The following is a 22,260-nucleotide window of genomic DNA, read 5'->3' as shown; positions in this document are numbered from 1 at the left end:
TCTAAGGCACGTTCACGCAGATGAGCTGGGACCCTGGGCATCTTTCTTTTGGTGTTTTTCAGAGTCAGTAGAAAGGCCTCTTTAGTGTCCTAAGTTTTCATAACTGTGACCTTAATTGCCTACTGTCTGTAAGCTGTTAGTGTCTTAACGACCGTTCCACAGGTGCATGTTCATTAATTGTTTATGGTTCATTGAACAAGCATGAGAAACAGTGTTTACACCCTTTACAATGAAGATCTGTAAAGTTATTTGGATTTTTACGAATTATCTTTGAAAGACAGGGTCCTGAAAAAGGGACTTTTTTTAAAAATTGAGTTTACAAGCGTCAAAGGCTGACTTCAAATACCAACATCATTGTGAAACTAACCGGAGCATAAAACAGCTGACTGTGAATGTAAACTGTGCCAGATAAATCCTACACATGTATTGAAATAAAAGGCAGACATCAAAGGATTTACTTAGAACTACAATCGACAAGGACGAGTAACGACAAACAGGCTCAACCAAAGAATGAAGAAAATCATGAAATACAAAAGGAAAATCTACACATTAAAGGAAAAATCCACCCAAAACCACTCAATATTTTTTATTTACTGTGATAAATTACTCTAATATGTGAGAACAATCATTTTTGTTAACAGATTTTTCATTTTGGTGTTATAATAAGGTTGGTAGAAATATGGAAAATCTGAGGAAATTTGTTGCAGCTCAAGTTGAGTACAAAATCCACAATGCAATGTTCTCGCCTAAACACACTGCACTATCATTTTATGGTTCAACAATCTCACCATGTTCAACCTGCAGATCGATGTGTCTCACAGAGTGGAGTTTAAATCACAACGGCAGATATACTTCTGAGGAGATGGGAAACTTTGCCCGTTCTACGTCATCCCTCGTTATTGGCCCACGCGGTGCATTCTGGGCGATTCTGGGGCAGGAGGCGAATGGGAGTCTACTGAGCGCTAGCTCAAAAACCCAACGTTAACACGAATTTAGTCAACAAGAAGTACAACATGACTAATCTTTTCCGAGATGTGAGGTAAATTGACTTGCTATCTGTAGTATCATCCAGCTTTGGAATCGTGGCATTACGTACTTTCGAAGAAAATAGCCACATTTCTCGACATACAGTATACTGACTATGAGAAGGGATTGCGTGACGAGTAGCTTAGCAACCGTGTGACGCAGCATGACAACCTGAACGTGATTGGTCGACAGTGTGCTGGGAAGGGCGGTATACATTGTTCATTAATGGATTCCTATCTCCTTTCTATAATATCTCTGGCAAAGGCACCACGCAATGCACCCTGGACTATAGAGGCAGACAAATAGGAGAAACGTGTTAGACCCTCCGTTAAATTATCAATTTCCCAAGGCAGGAATATCACAAAAATATGATAAACTTCTCATTAGAAAGAAGACCTCCCGAGTTACATCGTCCAGTATTGAAATCTGTATGAATAACGTTTTGGCGATCTAAAAGTCATATTCCTATTAACTACCAGTGTAGTGAGACTCTATCATGATGCTACATCATACCGGACATATTTCTGCCTGCTTGAAGGCAAATAACTCAGATACACATGAAAACATGACATGACGCAGGGAATCGATAGAACATCACTCAGAAATGAACAAAAACAATACAATATTTAACTTTACCTTAAGGCTGCACCGCTGATTGGACAGCGCCTCCATACAGGAAGACAATGCATAGTGGGGCTCCGTGGCCTGTGGTTGAATGGACAACGTTTCTGTCTAGTAGCCAGCAACAAATATTCAGTTTGTGGGCATTTAAACATTTTTTGGGCACAGTTGAGTAGCATAAAATGCTGATATGGAAATAATTACAGTCACGCAGATCTTTAGAAATTGTAGGATCAATTGTAAATTGGATCTCGTGAAAAGCGTTGTTGACCCCCTGCTATAATGTATATGAAGTCACCCTTGTGGAGCGGTTCATATAGTGTACTATGACAGTGTCATTGTCTCATGTGCTTCCCACCAAAATTGTTGCTTTGCATCCAGAGATGTTCCTTATGATGTCTGCACCCAGCTCATTATGTATCTGCCTGTCTGCATTATTCACCAGGGAAAGGAAACATTCTGTGAATACTGAAGCATTGCATCAACAAGGTGGCTCTGATAATATTGAAACATTGTATAAATGAACAAGGCGGCTTGGAGAAACTGAAACATTTAGTATCAACAAGACAACTCTGAGAATATTCATATTGCAACATAGTAGCCAACGTGGAGGCAGCAGGGCCAGCTTGTCTGTCTGATATTATTGTGTTGCCTTCGCAGCATCTGGGTGCTCATTATATACTAAAACCAGCCCTACATCCACACTACAGCTAAATAACTTAGCAATATTTAATGATGTTATGCCAGCAATATTGATCTGTTCATCTTTTAATTCAGGAAGATGGACAAGCAACACTGATGGAGTGAGAGGTGGAAATGCATTATACCAGAGGTAGGTAGGCTACAGGTAGGGATTAGGATGCAGACAGAGCAACACTGATGGAGTGTGAGGTGGAAATGCATTATACCAGAGGTAGGTAGACTACAGGTAGGGATTAGGATGCAGACAGAGCAACACTGATGGAGTGAGAGGTGGAAATGCATTATACCAGAGGTAGGTAGACTACAGGTAGGGATTAGGATGCAGACAGAGCAACACTGATGGAGTGTGAGGTGGAAATGCATTATACCAGAGGTAGGTAGACTACAGGTAGGGATTAGGATGCAGACAGAGCAACACTGATGGAGTGTGAGGTGGAAATGCATTATACCAGAGGTAGGTAGACTACAGGTAGGGATTAGGATGCAGACAGAGAAACACTGATGGAGTGAGAGGTGGAAATGCATTATACCAGAGGTAGGTAGACTACAGGTAGGGATTAGGATGCAGACAGAGCAACACTGATGGAGTGAGAGGTGGAAATGCATTATACCAGAGGTAGGTAGACTACAGGTAGGGATTAGGATGCCGACAGAGGATGATGATGTTGGCCTATTTTTTATTTAACTAGGCAAGTCAGTTAAGAACAAATTCTTATTTCCAATGACGGCCTGGTTCAGGGGCAGAACAGATTTTTACCTTGTCCTTGTCAGCCCGGGGATTCAATCTAGAAACCTTTCAGGTACAGGCCCAACGCTTTAACCACTAGGCTACCTGCCGCCCCTATAAGCAAGAAGGTTATTTTTGGCTGACTACAGAAGGCTATATCAGACCGCTGATACAGTACTGCACTACTAGGGTGAAAAAAAAAAATCCCAAAAGTTTACAAAAATATTACAATTACATTTTTGTATTTTTCTGGGGTCGCTGCAGCACCCTCATCACACCTACTTCCCTCGGCGATACTCTGTCCCCTCCCCTCTCTCCCCTCTGCCCTCCCCTCTCTCTCCACTACTGTCTCCTCTGCCCTCCCCACCCCCTCCTTCCTCTCTCTCTCGTTCTCTCTCTCTTCCTGACATGTAGCATCAGGCCTGTTGATCTTGACTCAGGTCACAGACCTCTGGCATCTACACTCCCCCCTTCTCCTGCTCTAACATCAGACCAATATTAAATAGATACATAAAATATACTCTCATTCATTTACATAGAGACAGATACAATCAATCATTGACACACTGAATATACAACAGTCAGATGCATGACACCATCACAACTTAACTGACATTAGTGCCCAGGTGGACAGTTAGGCTACAGTAAAGTACATTTACAGGTGATCACATCATTGTCCTGCTTTGAGACACATTTCTACTGTCTGCTTCCAGTTGTATGTTCTTTTACTAGCCCTGAAATGTATAATATATCTTACAATATCAAAACATATCTCAGTAACTGTCACAAGTGTATAACAGCATCCTACCTGTGTTCCAGAAGAGGATCAACAACATCATCACTGCAGGTATCATATCTGTCTCTAACTGGGGCTCCACTGAGCTATACAGTCTACTGTCGTAGAGAGGACTGAAGAATGGAAAATACTGCTAGGCAAAATGACTTCTCTCTCATTACTTCCTTATTTCAGTGGTGTGAAAAACTTTTCTTAGATCAGTGGTTGAGCTCAGCTAAATAGAGCAAACTGATCTGTTCTGAAAAACCCCACAGGAAACTGCTGACAGAGCAGCAAAGTTTCACATACAGTTGAAGTTGGAAGTTTACATACACTTAGGTTGGAGTCATTAAAACTCATTTTTCAACCACTCCACAAATTTCTTGTTAACAAACTATAGTTTGGCAAGTCAGTTAGGACATCTACTTTGTGCATGACACAGATCATTTCCCCAACAATTGTTTACGGATTATTTAACTTATAATTAACTGTATCACAATTCCAGTGGGTCAGAAGTTTACATACACTAAGTTGACTGCGCCTTTAAACAGCTTGGAAAATTCCAGAAAATGATGTCATGGCTTTAGAAGCTTCTGATATGCTAATTGACATCATTTGAGTCAATTGGAGGTGTACCTGTGGATGTATTTCAAGGCCTACCTTCAAACTCAGTGCTTCTTTGCTTGACATCATGGGAAAATCTAAAGAAATCAGCCAAGTCCTCAGAAAATAAATTCTAGACCTCCACAAGTCTGGTTCATCCTTGGGAGCAATTTAAAAATGCCTGAAGGTACCACGTTCATCTGTACAAACAATAGTACGTAAGTATAAACACCATGGGACCACGCAGCCGTCATACTGCTCAGGAAGGAGACGCGTTCTGTCTCCTAGAGATGAACGTACTTTGGTGTGAAAAGTGCAAATCAATCCCAGAACAGCAGCAAATGAACTTGTGAAGATGCTGGAGGAAACAGGTACAAAAAATATCTATATCTACAGTAAAAATGAGTCCTATATCGACATAACCTGAAAGGCCGCTCAGCAAGGAAGAAGCCACTGCTCCAAAACCGCCATTAAAAAGCCAGACTATGGTTTGCAACTGCACATGGGGACAAAGATTGTACTTTTTGGAGAAATGTCCTCTGGTCTGATGAAACAAAAATAGAACTGTTTGGCCATAATGACCATCGTGATGTTTGGAGGAAAAAGGGGAGGCTTGCAATTCAAAGAACACCATCCCAACCGTGAAGCCCGGGGGTGGCAGCATCATGTTGTGGGGGGGCTTTGCTGCAGGAGGGACTGTTGCACTTCACAAAATAGATGGCATAATGAGGATGGAAAATTATGTGGATATATTGAAGTAACATCTCAAGGCATTAGTCAGGAAGTTAAAGCTTGGTTGCAAATGGGTCTTCCAAATGGACAATGACCCAAGCATACTTCCAAAGTTGTGGCAAAATGGCTTAAGGACAACAAAGTCAAGGTATTGGAGTGGCCATCACAAAGCCCTGACCTCAATCCTATAGAACATTTGTGGACAGAAGTGGAAAAAGCGAGTGCGAGCAAGGAGGCCTACAAACCTGACTCAGTTACACCAGCTCTGTCAGGAGGAATGGGCCAAAATTCACCCAACTTATTGAAGGAAGCTTGTGGAAAGCTACCTGAAACATTTGACCCAAGTTAAACAATTTAAAGGCAATGCTACCAAATACTAATTGAATGTATGTAAACTTCTGACCCACTGGGAATGTGATGAAATAAATAAAAGCTGAAATAAATCACTCTCTCATATTATTCTGACATTTCAAATTCTTAAAATAAAGTGGTTATATGTCAGGAATTGTGTAAAACAGAGTTTAAATGTATTTGGATAAGGTGTATGTAAAATTCCGACTTCAACTTTAGTGTGTGTTATAATATCACCTCTAACTTTCTACTGCTTGAGTTCACCTCTTATAGAATATTGGCTAAATGTTCCAGAACCTAAATATAAACAGTACCAGCACCCAAAATGAGTTCTGATGAGGTCTCATGTTAGAGCAGGAGAAGGGGGGATGTGGTGTAGAAGCTAGAGGTCTGTTACCCAAGTCAACTCAACAGGTCTGATGGTTTAATGTCAGGGTCAGGATGGACTGGGACAAGAGAGGAAAAGGTTACTGGTTATGATGACATCATAACTGCTCCAATATCCAAGAGAGGAAAAGACATGGAGGGGGGTCATGAATACATATTAGACATGGGGGGGTCATGAATACACATTAGACATGGGGGGGTCATGAATACATTACATGGGGGGTCATGAATACATATTAGACATGGGGGGGTCATGAATACACATTAGACATGGGGGGGTCATGAATACACATTAGACATGGGGGGGTCATGAATACACATTAGACATGGGGGGGTCATGAATACACATTAGACATGGGGGGGTCATGAATACACATTAGACATGGGGGGGTCATGAATACACATTAGACATGGGGGGAGGCATGAATACACATTAGACATGGGGGGGTCATGAATACACATTAGACATGGGGGGGTCATGAATACATATTAGACATGGGGGGGTCATGAATACATATTAGACATGGGGGGGTCATGAATACACATTAGACATGGGGGGAGGCATGAATACACATTAGACATGGGGGGTCATGAATACATATTAGACATGGGGGGGTCATGAATACACATTAGACATGGGGGGGTCATGAATACACATTAAACATGGGGGGGTCATGAATACACATTAGACATGGGGGGGGTCATGAATACATATTAGACATGGGGGGGGTCATGAATACATATTAGACATGGGGGGGGTCATGAATACATAATTAGACATGGGGGGGTCATGAATACATATTAGACATGGGGGGGTCATGAATACATATTAGACATGGGGGGGGTCATGAATACATATTAGACATGGGGGGGGTCATGAATACATATTAGACATGGGGGGGTCATGAATACATATTAGACATGGGGGGTCATGAATACACATTAGACATGGGGGGGTCATGAATACACATTAGACATGGGGGGAGGCATGAATACACATTAGACATGGGGGGGTCATGAATACACATTAGAAATGGGGGGGTCATGAATACACATTAGACATGGGGGGAGGCATGAATACACATTAGACATGGGGGGGGTCATGAATACACATTAGACATGGGGGGGTCATGAATACACATTAGACATGGGGGGGTCATGAATACACATTAGACATGGGGGGGTCATGAATACACATTAGACATGGGGGGGTCATGAATACACATTAGACAGGAAAATAACAATATTGAGGCTTTATACAGGGGTACCAGTACAGAGTCAATGTGGAGGCTATATACAGGGGGTACCGGTACAGAGTCAATGTGGAGGCTATATACAGGAGGTACCTGTACAGAGTCAATGTGCGGGGGCACCGGTTAGTTGAGGTAATTGAGGTAATATGTACATGTAGGTAGAGTTAAAGTGACTATGCATAGATAATAAACAGAGAGTAGCAGCAGCGTAAAAGAGGGGTCTCGGTAGCCCTTTGATTAGCTGTTCAGGAGTCAGTGACTACGACTAAACCATCACAATACAGTAACTACGACTAAACAATCACAATACAGTAACTACGACTAAACCATCACAATACAGTAACTAAACAATCACAATACAGTAACTACGACTAAACCATCACAATACAGTAACTAAACAATCACAATACAGTAACTACGACTTAACCATCACAATACAGTAACTATTACTAAACAATCACAATACAGTAACTAAACAATCACAATACAGTAACTATGACTAAACCATCACAATACAGTAACTATTACTAAACCATCACAATACAGTAACTATTACTAAACAATCACAATACAGTAACTAAACAATCACAATACACTAACTAAACCATCACAATACAGTAACTAAACCATCACAATACAGTAACTAAACAATCACAATACAGTAACTAAACAATCACAATACAGTAACTACGACTAAACCATCACAATACAGTAACTATTACTAAACAATCACAATACAGTAACTAAACAATCACAATACAGTAACTATGACTAAACCATCACAATACAGTAACTATTACTAAACAATCACAATACAGTAACTAAACAATCACAATACAGTAACTACAACTAAACCATCACAATACAGTAACTACGACTAAACCATCACAATACAGTAACTATGACTAAACCATCACAATACAGTAACTATTACTAAACAATCACAATACAGTAACTATTACTAAACAATCACAATACAGTAACTAAACCATCACAATACAGTAACTACTGGTCACTATTATGTAATATATTCTAATATGAATTCATTCTAGAATTGTGTCTGTTATTAATGATAAACCTTTAAACTCCACTCTTCCTCCCATCTCTCTATTTTTCAGCTCCAGATGACAAAACCTACACAGTCCAGGGGTTGCAGGTCTGCTGACTTCCTTCTGGTCACACTTTGTATTCAGAGAAATATCCAATAAACCAAAGACATTGCTTTAACTGTGAATGTACTTTATTGCAGATATTTTCCTCAAATAAAATAAACAAGTTATTACAATTTATTTACATTGGGTCTAATGTGTGTGTGAGAGGGAGGCATGTGAAGGGTTAAAGTTGATTTTGGGGGTCTTCTAAAGACCCCCACCACTGATTATGTTGTTATTAATTTGCTGACGTGCCATTGTACTTATACTCACTGTATAGCTGAATATTGAGGCCTCTCTGTGTGTAGCTCTCTGCCAAAACCCGCAGCCCTGCGTCTGTGAGAAGAGGTGAGAAAAGGGACTGTGGATGACAGAGAGACACAGAGAGACACAGAGAGACACAGAGAGACACAGAGAGACACAGAGAGACACAGAGAGACACAGAGAGACACAGAGAGACACAGAGAGACACAGAGAGACACAGAGAGACACAGAGAGACACAGAGAGACACAGAGACAGCTTCTGTTTTTCTCTGAAACAAGGGCAGATTTACATACTGCTGAGACCGGTTCTCAGAAACCTTGTGTTAAGAATAACTTGTTCTTTTAGCTGCACATACAGGGTTTGACGCCATAAGGTGTGATCTATATAAGATCCTGTCTTTCTTTTGTTCGGGGCAGAACTCAGGAGAGACATCAGTTGTATGTTGATCTTTGACTTCTGTCTACGGCTGTATTCTAATTATAATATCTTCATTTTATATATTCACATTTTAAGTATTCCTTATTTGTAAATAACGGAGCCCAGAAAAGTGGAACCAACACATGTTTTCAACTCAGAAAAAAGCACACAGAATTTCCTCAAACTGTAAACATTAAGCCATAGTCTTTTACAATATTATCAATCACCCTTTGATTTGATAGATATGGACAGTAATTATGTAGATATTGAGAATGGATATGAAGGAGTAGATCTCTCCAATCCTCAAATAAAATGCAGCAAACATGAAATAAACAAGTAATTACAATGTATTTACATTGTGGATAATGTGTGTGTGTTTTATTTTTCCTTGTCAGCCACCCATCTCTGCTTTGTCAGTCTTGATAGGCCCAGTGTCTTCTGGGTGAGGCTGTCAGGCAGATCTGAAAGAGAGACACACAAAGTGACAGTAAGTATACAGGTGAACAACATGTGTGTGTACATCTGTTGGTGTGACTGAGCATATGCAATCGAATTCTGAATTACCTGTAACCATCTGGGTCTCCTCAACAGTTTCTCCCTTCACGGCCAGTGTAGTAGGAACTGGTGCAGCCGGTAAATGAAAGACCACAGCAGAGGACTGCTGAGACTGCAGCTGAACTGCTGGGGCTGGCAGATCTAAAAGAGAGAGGCACAATATTCTGAACTGACAATAATCATAAACTAAACATACTGAATGAGTGTAAGGCCTAGATCCAATCAGATCAAGTGTTAACCGGTGATATCTGACACCACATAGCTGATGTTTTGGCCGTGTCAGAGGTGAATAACAACGACGCTAGTTAACTGCACCCCATATCAACCAACTACTATCTGGTCACAAGGCTACGTTGTTATCATTTAGTAATGTTGTACTGTAGTCTACTGCACCATATCAACCAACTACTATCTGGTCACAAGGCTACGTTGTTATCATTTAGTAATGTTGTACTGTAGTCTACTGCACCATATCAACCAACTACTATCTGGTCACAAGGCTACGTTGTTATCATTTAGTAATGTTGTACTGTAACCTACTGCACCATATCAACCAACTACTAGCTGGTCACAAGGCTACGTTGTTATCATTTAGTAATGTTGTACTGTAACCTACTGCACCATATCAACCAACTACTATCTGGTCACAAGGCTACGTTGTTATCATTTAGTAATGTTGTACTGTAACCTACTGCACCATATCAACCAACTACTAGCTGGTCACAAGGCTACGTTGTTATCATTTAGTAATGTTGTACTGTAGTCTACTGCACCATATCAACCAACTACTATCTGGTCACAAGGCTACGTTGTTATCATTTAGTAATGTTGTACTGTAACCTACTGCACCATATCAACCAACTACTATCTGGTCACAAGGCTACGTTGTTATCATTTAGTAATGTTGTACTGTAACCTACTCCACCATATCAACCAACTACTATCTGGTCACAAGGCTACGTTGTTATCATTTAGTAATGTTGTACTGTAACCTACTGCACCATATCAACCAACTACTATCTGGTCACAAGGCTACGTTGTTATCATTTAGTAATGTTGTACTGTAGTCTACTGCACCATATCAACCAACTACTAGCTGGTCACAAGGCTACGTTGTTATCATTTAGTAATGTTGTACTGTAGTCTACTGCACCATATCAACCAACTACTATCTGGTCACAAGGCTACGTTGTTATCATTTAGTAATGTTGTACTGTAACCTACTGCACCATATCAACCAACTACTAGCTGGTCACAAGGCTACGTTGTTATCATTTAGTAATGTTGTACTGTAGTCTACTGCACCATATCAACCAACTACTATCTGGTCACAAGGCTACGTTGTTATCATTTAGTAATGTTGTACTGTAACCTACTGCACCATATCAACCAACTACTATCTGGTCACAAGGCTACGTTGTTATCATTTAGTAATGTTGTACTGTAGTCTACTGCACCATATCAACCAACTACTATCTGGTCACAAGGCTACGTTGTTATCATTTAGTAATGTTGTACTGTAACCTACTGCACCATATCAACCAACTACTATCTGGTCACAAGGCTACGTTGTTATCATTTAGTAATGTTGTACTGTAACCTACTGCACCATATCAACCAACTACTATCTGGTCACAAGGCTACATTGTTATCATTTAGTAATGTTGTACTGTAGTCTACTGCACCATATCAACCAACTTGCCAACTAGTAGAGACAAGGCTATATGTTGTCATTCAGTAATACTGTAACGTTACTGTACATCACATTATTATCCACCTAGGTAGCTAGTGATAGCTTAGCTAGCCCCAAAGAAACAACCAATGAGCCAACAGGCTTTCAACAAAATATCTATCTAGCTTGTATGACTGCATGTAAAACAACTTTACAGATGATTACGAAGTTTGAAAGCAAAGTTGACTTACCAGTATGCTGCTCTCTCGGGAACTAGAGTGAGGCATCCAGATATGAGGTTAGCTAGCGCCGTTAGCATTAGCTAGCTAGCAGCGCCAGCATGTTAGTTAAGAAAGTATCTATCCAGCAACAATGTCGAGGTCAAAAACGAAATGAACTATGTTAAGCCGCGCTGACTTTGTAAGATAAGTCAACTCGTACTGAAATAATTAACAGGCTGAACGTACATATCTGTGACTAACATAATGTAAACATAATGTCTGACCAATCGGAATCCAGGTTTCAAGATTGTTTTGGTCATGCGGACTGGGAAATTTTCTGTGAAGCCTCAGACAATAACATTGATTTATACGCTGACTCGGTGAGTGAGTTTATTAGAAAGTGCATTGGAGATGTTGTACCCACTGTGACTATTAAAACCTACCCTAACCAGAAACCATTTGTGCAAAACTGAAAGCGCGAACCACCATATTCAACCATGGAAAGAGGTTGGGGAATATGGATTAATATAAACCGTGTAGTTATTCCCTCCGCAAGGCAATCAAACAAGCGAAATGTCGGTATAGGGACAAAATGAAGTCGCAATTCAACGGCCCAGACACGAGACGTATGTGTCGCCCCAACAGGAACAGAAAGTCCAGGACCCAGTTTCACAGGGAGGGGTTGAGACCCAGGGCCTTAAGCTTAATGATGAGCTTGGAGGGTACTATAGTGTTGAATGCTGAGCTGTAGTCAATGAACAGCATTCTTACATAGGTATTCCTCTTTTCCAGATGGGATAGGGCAGTGTGCAGTGTGATGGCGATTGCATCGTCTGTGGACCTGTTGGGGCGAAATGTTGGTGTTACTACCATGCTGTGTTGTCATGTGTTGCTGCCTTGCTATGTTGTTGTCTTATGTCTCTCTTTATGTAGTGTTGTGTTGTCTCACTTGTCGTGATGTGTGTTTTGTCCTATATTTATATTTTATGATTTTATTTTTAATCCCAGCCCCCTAGAAGGCCTTTTGCCTCCTGCCAGGCCATCATTGTAAATAAGAATTTGTTCTTAACTGACTTTCCTAGTTAAATAAAGGTTAAATATAAACATGGCAATGTCCTACTGCATGTAGGTCTACTGCAGCTCTGATTGGTTCTGCAGCACCGGTCTGTGTAGAGTCGGGATGAGTCGTGTTGATGTAATAGAATCCTACTCCGATGTGTTCTGTCTACAACATCTCTTACATAGTTGCTTTAGTTTCGGTATGTTGCAGTGAAAGTGGATAATATTCCATTGATCACATTTACCACAGTAAAGGGACACGTTGATGGTGTTAACAGGGAAAACTCTAGAACAGTGGTCACCAACCTTTGAGTCAAAATGCAAGCCGAGATCTACCAATCAGCTTTTCTTTTTAACATGACTTGAAAAACGTAACATTAACCAATTAAAAACAGTACTGTAGCAGTGAGTTTTGTGCAGTAAGCTACAGGCCCAATACATTATCACCGTCTGACGGAGAAGTCAGTCACTGGCCTCGGACAGCATTTAGTAAACTAACACACCTCCTCCCTGCTCCGTTTTCAGCTCCGTTAGCAATGTGTCGACACAGTTCATTTAGCATCTCAGTTCATACAATACACACATTATTATTACCTTCCTTCAGTAACAATATGGTATAAGGAACAGGCAGACAAGCGTTCATGTTTGATTCATGTGATGTTTATTGTACTGATCAATGTTTTGGAGTAGCGCTGTTTGATTATTTCTGTTCCTCTCCGTCTCTGTAACTTTCGGGTTTGCTGGAATAAGGACGCGAGCTTCTTCTTCTATGGTATAATTACGTTCACAACAATTATATGTGCATTCCGCCACCTACTGTTCAGGTGGATAATACGTCTCCAAAAAGGATAAACATTTAATCAAATAAATACAATAAATTCAATACAAACTATAAGTAACGAAATGTTAATTAAAGTAAATCAGCCTGCTTTTCTATTTTAATCAGGTCCCTACACAGGCTCAGAGGGATCCTGTGATGGAGGGACATTTCCTGGTGACAGTCGTCCTTGAAGTGCTTCTGACATAAGTCTTGGAGGCCCAAAAACTTCTCGGCTGCAGTTATAATAATGTGCAGTACAATGAATAACTGTGGCTGTAAATGCTACAAAATCCACCTTCTCCACAATAAGTGTATCCAGATCACTTGATTGACGTATAACATTTACAACTGGTTGTGGTACATCCACCTCCATATCTTCTTCAGAACTGTGGCCTCTTTTACATTTACATTTACATTTACATTTAAGTCATTTAGCAGACGCTCTTATCCAGAGCGACTTACAAATTGGTGGATTCACCTTATGATATCCAGTGGAACAGCCACTTTACAATAGTACATCTTCCCTTCAACTCTATTCACCACCTCCACATAGGAGACTTGCTGTACAGCCCTGATCCTTGACTCCTCAACCTCTTTCACCCTAACAGGGCATTCTGGGAATTCAGAAATATGATCCCAACCACAGTTACAACATTTTACATTCACAGACTCTTCTAGAACATATTCCGTCAATCTGAAAACACTTATATATCCCAACTTTACATAGGGTGGTAAATACTAAGCAAACACCAATAATACAGACAAACTCTGCTCCTTTCCCCCCATTCTCCATAGGGTCAATATTACAGATGAACAGCTATATTCTCCATAGGGTCAATATTACAGATAAACAGCTATATTCTCCATAGGGTCAATAATACAGATAAACAGCTACATTCTCCATAGGGTCAATATTACAGATAAACAGCTACATTCTCCATAGGGGTCAATAATACAGATAAACAGCTACATTCTCCATAGGGGTCAATAACACAGATAAACAGCTACATTCTCCATAGGGTCAATAATACAGATAAACAGCTACATTCTCCATAGGGGTCAATAATACAGATAAACAGCTACATTCTCCATAGGGGTCAATAATACAGATAAACAGCTACATTCTCCATAGGGGTCAATAATACAGATAAACAGCTACATTCTCCATAGGGGTCAATAATACAGATAAACAGCTACATTCTCCATAGGGGTCAATAATACAGATAAACAGCTACATTCTCCATAGGGTCAATAATACAGATAAACTCTGCTCCTTTTCCCCATTATCCATACGGGTCAAGAGATGTGCATTAATAACCTCTTGAGCATATCATCCCGTTAGCGGGATCATTTTCCAGCGAAAACTCCTAGCGACATTAGCATAACGAAATTCAATATTTTTTTTTTTCAAATATAGGACTGTCTCATACTGTTTTATAGATACACCTCTCTTGAATCGACCCTCGTTGTCCGATTTCAAAAAGGTTTTACAGGAAAAGCACAATATTAGATTATGTTAGAGGAGTACATGGTAAAAGTAGCATCATATGAATTTTCCGACCAAGCACACGCATCACATATAACCAAAAAACAGCTAAATGCAGCACTAACCTTTTACAAACTTCATCAGATGACACACCTAGGACATCATGTTACACACAGCATGCAATCTTTTGTTCAATAAAGGTCATATTTCTATATAAAAACAGCATTTTACATCGGCACCTGACGTTGACTAACTATTTTCCCATAAAATGCGTCCCGGGAAACAGTGCTACAATTTTATAAATTACTATTCGAAAACGATTTTTTTTTTTTATATTGTCAATCTAAGATTTATAGATGAATATCTCTTGAAAACACCCGTCATAACAGATTTTAAATTAACTTTACAGAGTAATCACACTTTGAGATAAAAGGGGATGCGATACCCAGAAAATGAGCTAGAAAGCCTAGCTCGTCGCCATCTTGGAAAAATCGCACATCACATCTGATCTTGTATAATATTGCCAATAATCCCTCACCTTTAGTTGTCTTCATCAGAAAGCACTTCCCGGGATCCCAGGTCCACGACAAATGTATTTTCGGTCGAAAAAGTCCATCTTTTATGTTCCATTAGCTTGCTGTTGTTAGCGCGTCCTAAGGCTGTAATCAAATGTTGATACGGGCGCGGGACCTGCCTAACGAAAAATGACTTTTTTGACTGCTGTAGGTTCGTTCAAACATGTCAAACGTTGTATAACATTAATCTTCAGGGCCTGTTTCAACAAGAGAGCCAATCAGATTCGAGTGGGACGATTTCATTGTGTTTCAAAAGGTTTCCAAAGGTGGGGGCAGACACGGCCGCCGACGTCACAATGCTGATGGCCCTACTACTGTGACCAATTGCCACATCGTCTCCTTCACTGAGTTTCGACCGCAGAAGCCTCAAAACACTTTGTAAAGACTGGGGACATCTAGTGGAAGCACTGGAAAGTGCTCAATTATCATTTTTTCACGTTGTAAATTATAGGGAAGGCTGTGAAGTCGAGTCCACAATTCAGAATCCCACTTCCTGGTTCAATCGGTCTCGGGGTTTTGACTGCCATACGAGTTCTGTTATACTCACAGACACCATTCAAACAGTTTCAGAAACTTTAGGGTGTTTTCTATCCATATAAAATAAGTATATGCATGTCCTAGCTTCTGAGTTTGATTAGTAGGCCGTTGAAAATGGGAACGAATTTTTTCCAAAATGCGCTGTGGCGCCCCCATTGGTAGGGTACTCGCAAGAGGTTTTAACTACTCCTGGAATTTTATGTCTAAGATATTGATCATCAATGTCCAATGGGACGCCAGAGAAACACCTTTTACTGGTGGCTGCTCCGAATATCAAACTGTTCACTTCATGTGTCGATAAATTCACGAGCCACAATGCATGTTCCCTTTGGCTTTTTATATACACACCATATCAACACCATACCACTCCTGGTTACTATGACTACACCATATCAACACCATACAACTCCTGGTTACTTTGACTACACCATATCAACACCAAACCATTCCTGGTTACTATGACTACACCATATCAACACCATACCACTCCTGGTTACTATGACTACACCATATCAACACCATACCACTCCTGGTTACTATGACTACACCATATCAACACCATACCACTCCTGGTTACTATGACTACACCATATCAACACCATACCACTCCTGGTTACTATGACTACACAATATCAACACCATACCACTCCTGGTTACTATGACTACATCATATCAACACCATACCACTCCTGGTTACTATGACTACACCATATCAACACCATACCACTCCTGGTTACTATGACTACACAATATTAACACCATACCACTCCTGGTTACTATGACTGCATCCACAATTCCCAACACCTTCTTCACCATCCTCCTGACTTCAACAGGGTTTCCCAACTAAACATCCATATCCAACGAAGAACGTTCTCCAACAAGCAACGATTCATCAGACTCATTTTACACAACATGTTAGTCCTTTTTGTTCCATTCATGGACTTCACTGTTGTCCACTCATCTTTCTCGCTAACTGTACTCGACGCGCTTTCAACTTCAAACGACATTTCTGCTTCTGTCATCACACGGTCCTCCTCTCCCTTTTCCACACCAAGGACCAGAGCTACCACAGTCAGGCTGGCTTTGTAGTGCCTGTCCAGAATTGCGCGTTCATGTGAATGGCTGTATTGGAAGACACCATGTTAGTAGTGATGGGTTTATACAAATGTTTTATATTGTGCTATATAGTATTATGATAAACTGATTGCAAAGGTTCTATTAAGATAATTCATGATATGTTTAGCTGAGTGGAAAATGTAGTCTTTCATGTTTGTAATGGCTTAATTCATGAGTTTTGTATGTTCTGTTGGGAGCGGGCTTCCCCTACAAAAGGGAAAGGGGGATACCTAGTCAGTACAACTGAATGCATTCAACTGAAATGTGTCTTCTGCATTTAATCCAACCCCTCTGAATCAGAGAGGTGCGGAGCCCCTTCGGCGCCCGGGGAACAGTGGGGAGCCTCTCAGTTCAAGGGGGAACCTTTTTCATTGAGCTGTTGATGGGGAAGCACTGTTTAGCTGTCCCCATAATGTATACTTTAGTGGCAGTACAGTTTTCTTTCTGAATCACTATGTAAATAAACATCCTGCAGCGAAGTGTGTTTGAGGCTCCACCATAGTTTTATTAGGCAGTTTCAGTTTAATACAGGCTGAAGTTTCAGTAAAGGTTGTCCAGTTTAGCCTTCTGACCTACTCTACACCACACACCACATATTAGCTTAGCTTGAATTACTCTGCCAATACATTGTTCAGGACATATTTTAAAGTTGAGGTAGGCTATATGATTACACCGGTAATAGTTGTATTACTTGTGAGGCACAGCTGAGGGAGCATACATTTAAATAATTAGCTTTTTATTTTACAGGGCTGATGGTGCCTGCATCTGATGGCAGCAATGTCCACATGGCAGTAGACCTACTCCTGAATGTCCACATGGCAGTAGACCTACTCCTGAATGTCCACATGGCAGTAGACCTACTCCTGAATGTCCACATGGCAGTAGACCTACTCCTGAATGTCCACATGGCAGTAGACCTACTCCTGAATGTCCACATGGCAGTAGACCTACTCCTGAATGTCCACATGGCAGTAGACCTACTCCTGAATGTCCACATGGCAGTAGACCTACTCCTGAATGTTCACATGGCAGTAGACCTACTCCTGAATGTCCACATGGCAGTAGACCTACTCCTGAATGTCCACATGGCAGTAGACCTACTCCTGAATGTTCCAACAAGCAGTTTGGGGGAAAACAGTGTACTAAAATGCACAGGGCACATGGAAGAGGTTTCATGGACAGACATGGAAATATCAGTTAGAAAGAGGAGGGTTTAAAGATACAACTACTATCATGTGTTGATAATATGATTATTTAGGATAATGTCTTTGACTGACAGATAATGTAATATTTTTTAAAGAAAACCAATGGAACAGGAGATCTCATATTTATAAAATAATTACCTCAACGTTTCTATGGTGGGATTTTGTCAACAGGCTACTTTGAAGCAAGGTAAGACATGCCTCATAATACAGTATGAAGTAAAACGTCCAGGTTTCAAAGCATTAAGGAACAGAAACAATATAGAGATGGTAATGACAGACCTGTCTTCTGGTAGCTGGAAAGGCTTTCTCTAAAACCTGCTCTATTCAATGTTAAACAGCTACAAAGTAGTCTATACCTACCTGTCAGAATGATATCATGATTATTTGCATCAATCCAGTGGCCATTTCTTCTGCAAACTCCAGTCCACCCTGCTAATCAACCAACAGTGTTTGGTGCCTGTATACTTGAATTAAAGGGGAACTACTCTCAAAAATAATAAAAAATTAACGTTTCTTATATTCTTCCCAGACCTCAAATGTGGTCTCCTGATGTGGTTTAAGCATTGTTATGGACAGAACATACAATTGTATTGTTTATCTGTTTACATTATTACTTTTTTTAAAGATTTGAAACCTGTGAATTTCTGACTCAGTTTCTCGGTTTCAATAAAAAGTATACTATTATCCTACTGAACAGTACAGCTTGGGTTGGTCTACTATTATCCTACTGACCAGTACAGCTTGGGTTGGTCTACTATTATCCTACTGACCAGTACAGCTTGGGTTGGTCTACTATTATCCTACTGACCAGTACAGCTTGGGTTGGTCTACTATTATCCTACTGAACAGTACAGCTTGGGTTGGTCTACTATTATCCTACTGAACAGTACAGCTTGGGTTGGTCTACTATTATCCTACTGAACAGTACAGCTTGGGTTGGTCTACTATTATCCTACTGAACAGTACAGCTTGGGTTGGTCTACTATTATCCTACTGAACAGTACAGCTTGGGTTGGTCTACTATTATCCTACTGAACAGTACAGCTTGGGTTGGTCTACTATTATCCTACTGAACAGTACAGCTTGGGTTGGTCTACTATTATCCTACTGACCAGTACAGCTTGGTTTGGTCTACTATTATCCTACTGAACAGTACAGCTTGGGTTGGTCTACTATTATCCTACTGAACAGTACAGCTTGGGTTGGTCTACTATTATCCTACTGAACAGTACAGCTTGGGTTGGTCTACTATTATCCTACTGAACAGTACAGCTTGGGTTGATCTACTATTATCCTACTGAACAGTACAGCTTGGGTTGGTCTAGTATTATCCTACTGACCAGTACAGCTTGGGTTGGTCTACTATTATCCTACTGAACAGTACAGCTTGGGTTGGTCTACTATTATCCTACTGAACAGTACAGCTTGGGTTGGTCTACTATTATCCTACTGAACAGTACAGCTTGGGTTGGTCTACTATTATCCTACTGAACAGTACAGCTTGGGTTGGTCTACTATTATCCTACTGACCAGTACAGCTTGGGTTGATCTACTATTATCCTACTGACCAGTACAGCTTGGGTTGATCTACTATTATCCTACTGAACAGTACAGCTTGGGTTGGCCTGACTGTGAAAGACCAATATGAACAGTACAGCTTGAGTTGGTCTGACTGTTAAAGATCAATATGGGATTTATAATTTTAGGTCATTCAGAGTGTATGTCACTGTGTCTCATGCTGTTCACACAGGGGGCCTTTCCTTCACTGGGCCGTTTGGAAAATGTTTTACTAAATTAGAGTACTGTATACCCACTTCTCCAGGCACCACTACACCACTGGCCGACACAACAGCTTTCAACATACCAGTATTTAGTTTGGAAACTTTCTAAAGAAATGCTGGTATAAATAATACAATATTAAAATACATCAAATTATCCATTTATTTGTTTCTAAAGTGGTTGCACTGCTGTGACAAACAGTTGTACTGCACTACAGTGCTAAAATAATCGATATTCTCAAAGTTGATCTTGTTTTTGCAGGGGGACTCTTATTTAGAAGAAAATAATCTGATGTTGTGCTGCCTGCATATTATCCTGCTGCTTGCAGAATGATAATATAGGCTTTTAACCTCGAATATGTGTACGGTGTGCTGCGAGGTACAAACTTCAGAGATCTCTACAGAGAGCCACATCAATAAGAGGTTCTTTCCACAAGGGGGCAACAAACGCCAGTTAATATTCCAGAATAGAGCACCACAGAATATATAGGCTCCCTTTGCTAAGTGGTCAATGTGGAGATCCTCTGGCCTGGGCCAGGCCTGCATCCCAAAAGTATTTACTGCTTCCTGAAGTGTGCACTCGTTCACTACTCCCCATAAAGTGTAAAAGCATTGGATTGGTGAAGGCATAGGTTAAAGCATGAGTTTCCATACTAATCAATTCCTGTCAAATCCTGTCCTTGAAGGGAAGAGAACAAGTGTACACTTTGGGAGGAAGGAGAGATTATTGGGGCACAGACCAGGTATGCAGACGTTTCCCAGCCCAGTACCACTTCAACACATACCAATCAATCAATATATCATCAAATCCTTTATGATTAGCCAATTTAACTTCAGGCGTTTCAGTGGTGGTCTGGAACAAAATCCTGCAAGGCCTGTATCTCTCCAGGGTTGGTGGGTCACTGTATCTCTCCAGGGTTGGTGGGTGACTGTATCTCTCCAGGGTTGGTGGGTGACTGCATCTCTCCAGGGTTGGTGGGTGACTGCATCTCTCCAGGGTTGGTGGGTGACTGTATCTCTCCAGGGTTGGTGGGTGACTGTATCTCTCCAGGGTTGGTGGGTGACTGTATCTCTCCAGGGTTGGTGGGTGACTGAATCTCTCCAGGGTTGGTGGGTGACTGTATCTCTCCAGGGTTGGTGGGTGACTGTATCTCTCCAGGGTTGGTGGGTGACTGTATCTCTCCAGGGTTGGTGGGTGACTGTATCTCTCCAGGGTTGGTGGGTGACTGTATCTCTCCAGGGTTGGTGGGTGACTGAATCTCTCCAGGGTTGGTGGGTGACTGTATCTCTCCAGGGTTGGTGGGTGACTGTATCTCTCCAGGGTTGGTGGGTGACTGTATCTCTCCAGGGTTGGTGGGTGACTGTATCTCTCCAGGGTTGGTGGGTGACTGTATCTCTCCAGGGTTGGTGGGTGACTGTATCTCTCCAGGGTTGGTGGGTGACTGTATCTCTCCAGGGTTGGTGGGTGACTGTATCTCTCCAGGGTTGGTGGGTGACTGTATCTCTCCAGGGTTGGTGGGTGACTGTATCTCTCCAGGGTTGGTGGGTGACTTCTGGACCCTGACCAGACATGGAGTAGTTGGCTCTGCATTTACACTCACAGCAAACCCACCTATCACCACACACACACACACACACACACACACACACACACACACACACACACACACACACACACACACACACACACACACACACACACACACACACACACACACACACACACACACCAGGACAACAATACATCATAGTCTATGGAGGATAAATAACTACACACCAGGACAACAATACATCATAGTCTATGGAGGATAAATAACTACACACCAGGACAACAATACATCATAGTCTATGGAGGATAAATAACTACACACCAGGACAACAATACATCATAGTCTATGGAGGATAAATAACTACACACCAGGACAACAATACATCATAGTCTATGTGGAGGATAAATATCTACACACCAGGACAACAATACATCATAGTCTATGGAGGATAAATAACTACACACCAGGACAACAATACATCATAGTCTATGGAGGATAAATAACTACACACCAGGACAACAATACATCATAGTCTATGGAGGATAAATAACTACACACCAGGACAACAATACATCATAGTCTATGGAGGATAAATAACTACACACCAGGACAACAATACATCATAGTCTATGGTGGATAAATAACTACACACCAGGACAACAATACATCATAGTCT

At 40.9% G+C, this 22,260-nt stretch overlaps 1 protein-coding gene and 2 long non-coding RNA genes across 3 annotated transcripts in view; all 3 read right to left on the bottom strand.

Annotated features, from left to right (window-relative positions):
- The window catches only part of LOC115187340 (deleted in malignant brain tumors 1 protein-like), a 45,746-nt gene that overhangs the window by 8,954 nt on the left and 14,532 nt on the right, over window positions 1–22,260 (bottom strand). The window lies entirely within an intron of this gene.
- On the bottom strand, window positions 8,288–11,691 carry LOC115187424 (uncharacterized). Its single transcript, XR_003876066.1, has 3 exons — window positions 11,489–11,691; window positions 8,602–8,664; window positions 8,288–8,358 (listed from the first exon to the last, which is right to left on the bottom strand). It is a non-coding gene; the product is annotated as an uncharacterized LOC115187424 (long non-coding RNA).
- LOC115187435 (uncharacterized) lies at window positions 9,094–9,708 on the bottom strand. The gene is made up of 2 exons (XR_003876076.1): window positions 9,575–9,708; window positions 9,094–9,471 (listed from the first exon to the last, which is right to left on the bottom strand). It is a non-coding gene; the product is annotated as an uncharacterized LOC115187435 (long non-coding RNA).

The sequence above is a fragment of the Salmo trutta genome, unplaced genomic scaffold (assembly GCF_901001165.1).
Source record: "Salmo trutta unplaced genomic scaffold, fSalTru1.1, whole genome shotgun sequence".
Lineage (NCBI taxonomy): Eukaryota > Metazoa > Chordata > Actinopteri > Salmoniformes > Salmonidae > Salmo > Salmo trutta.
The sequence above is the reverse complement of the archived record's forward strand: the minus strand, read 5'-3'. Positions and strand labels throughout refer to the sequence as shown.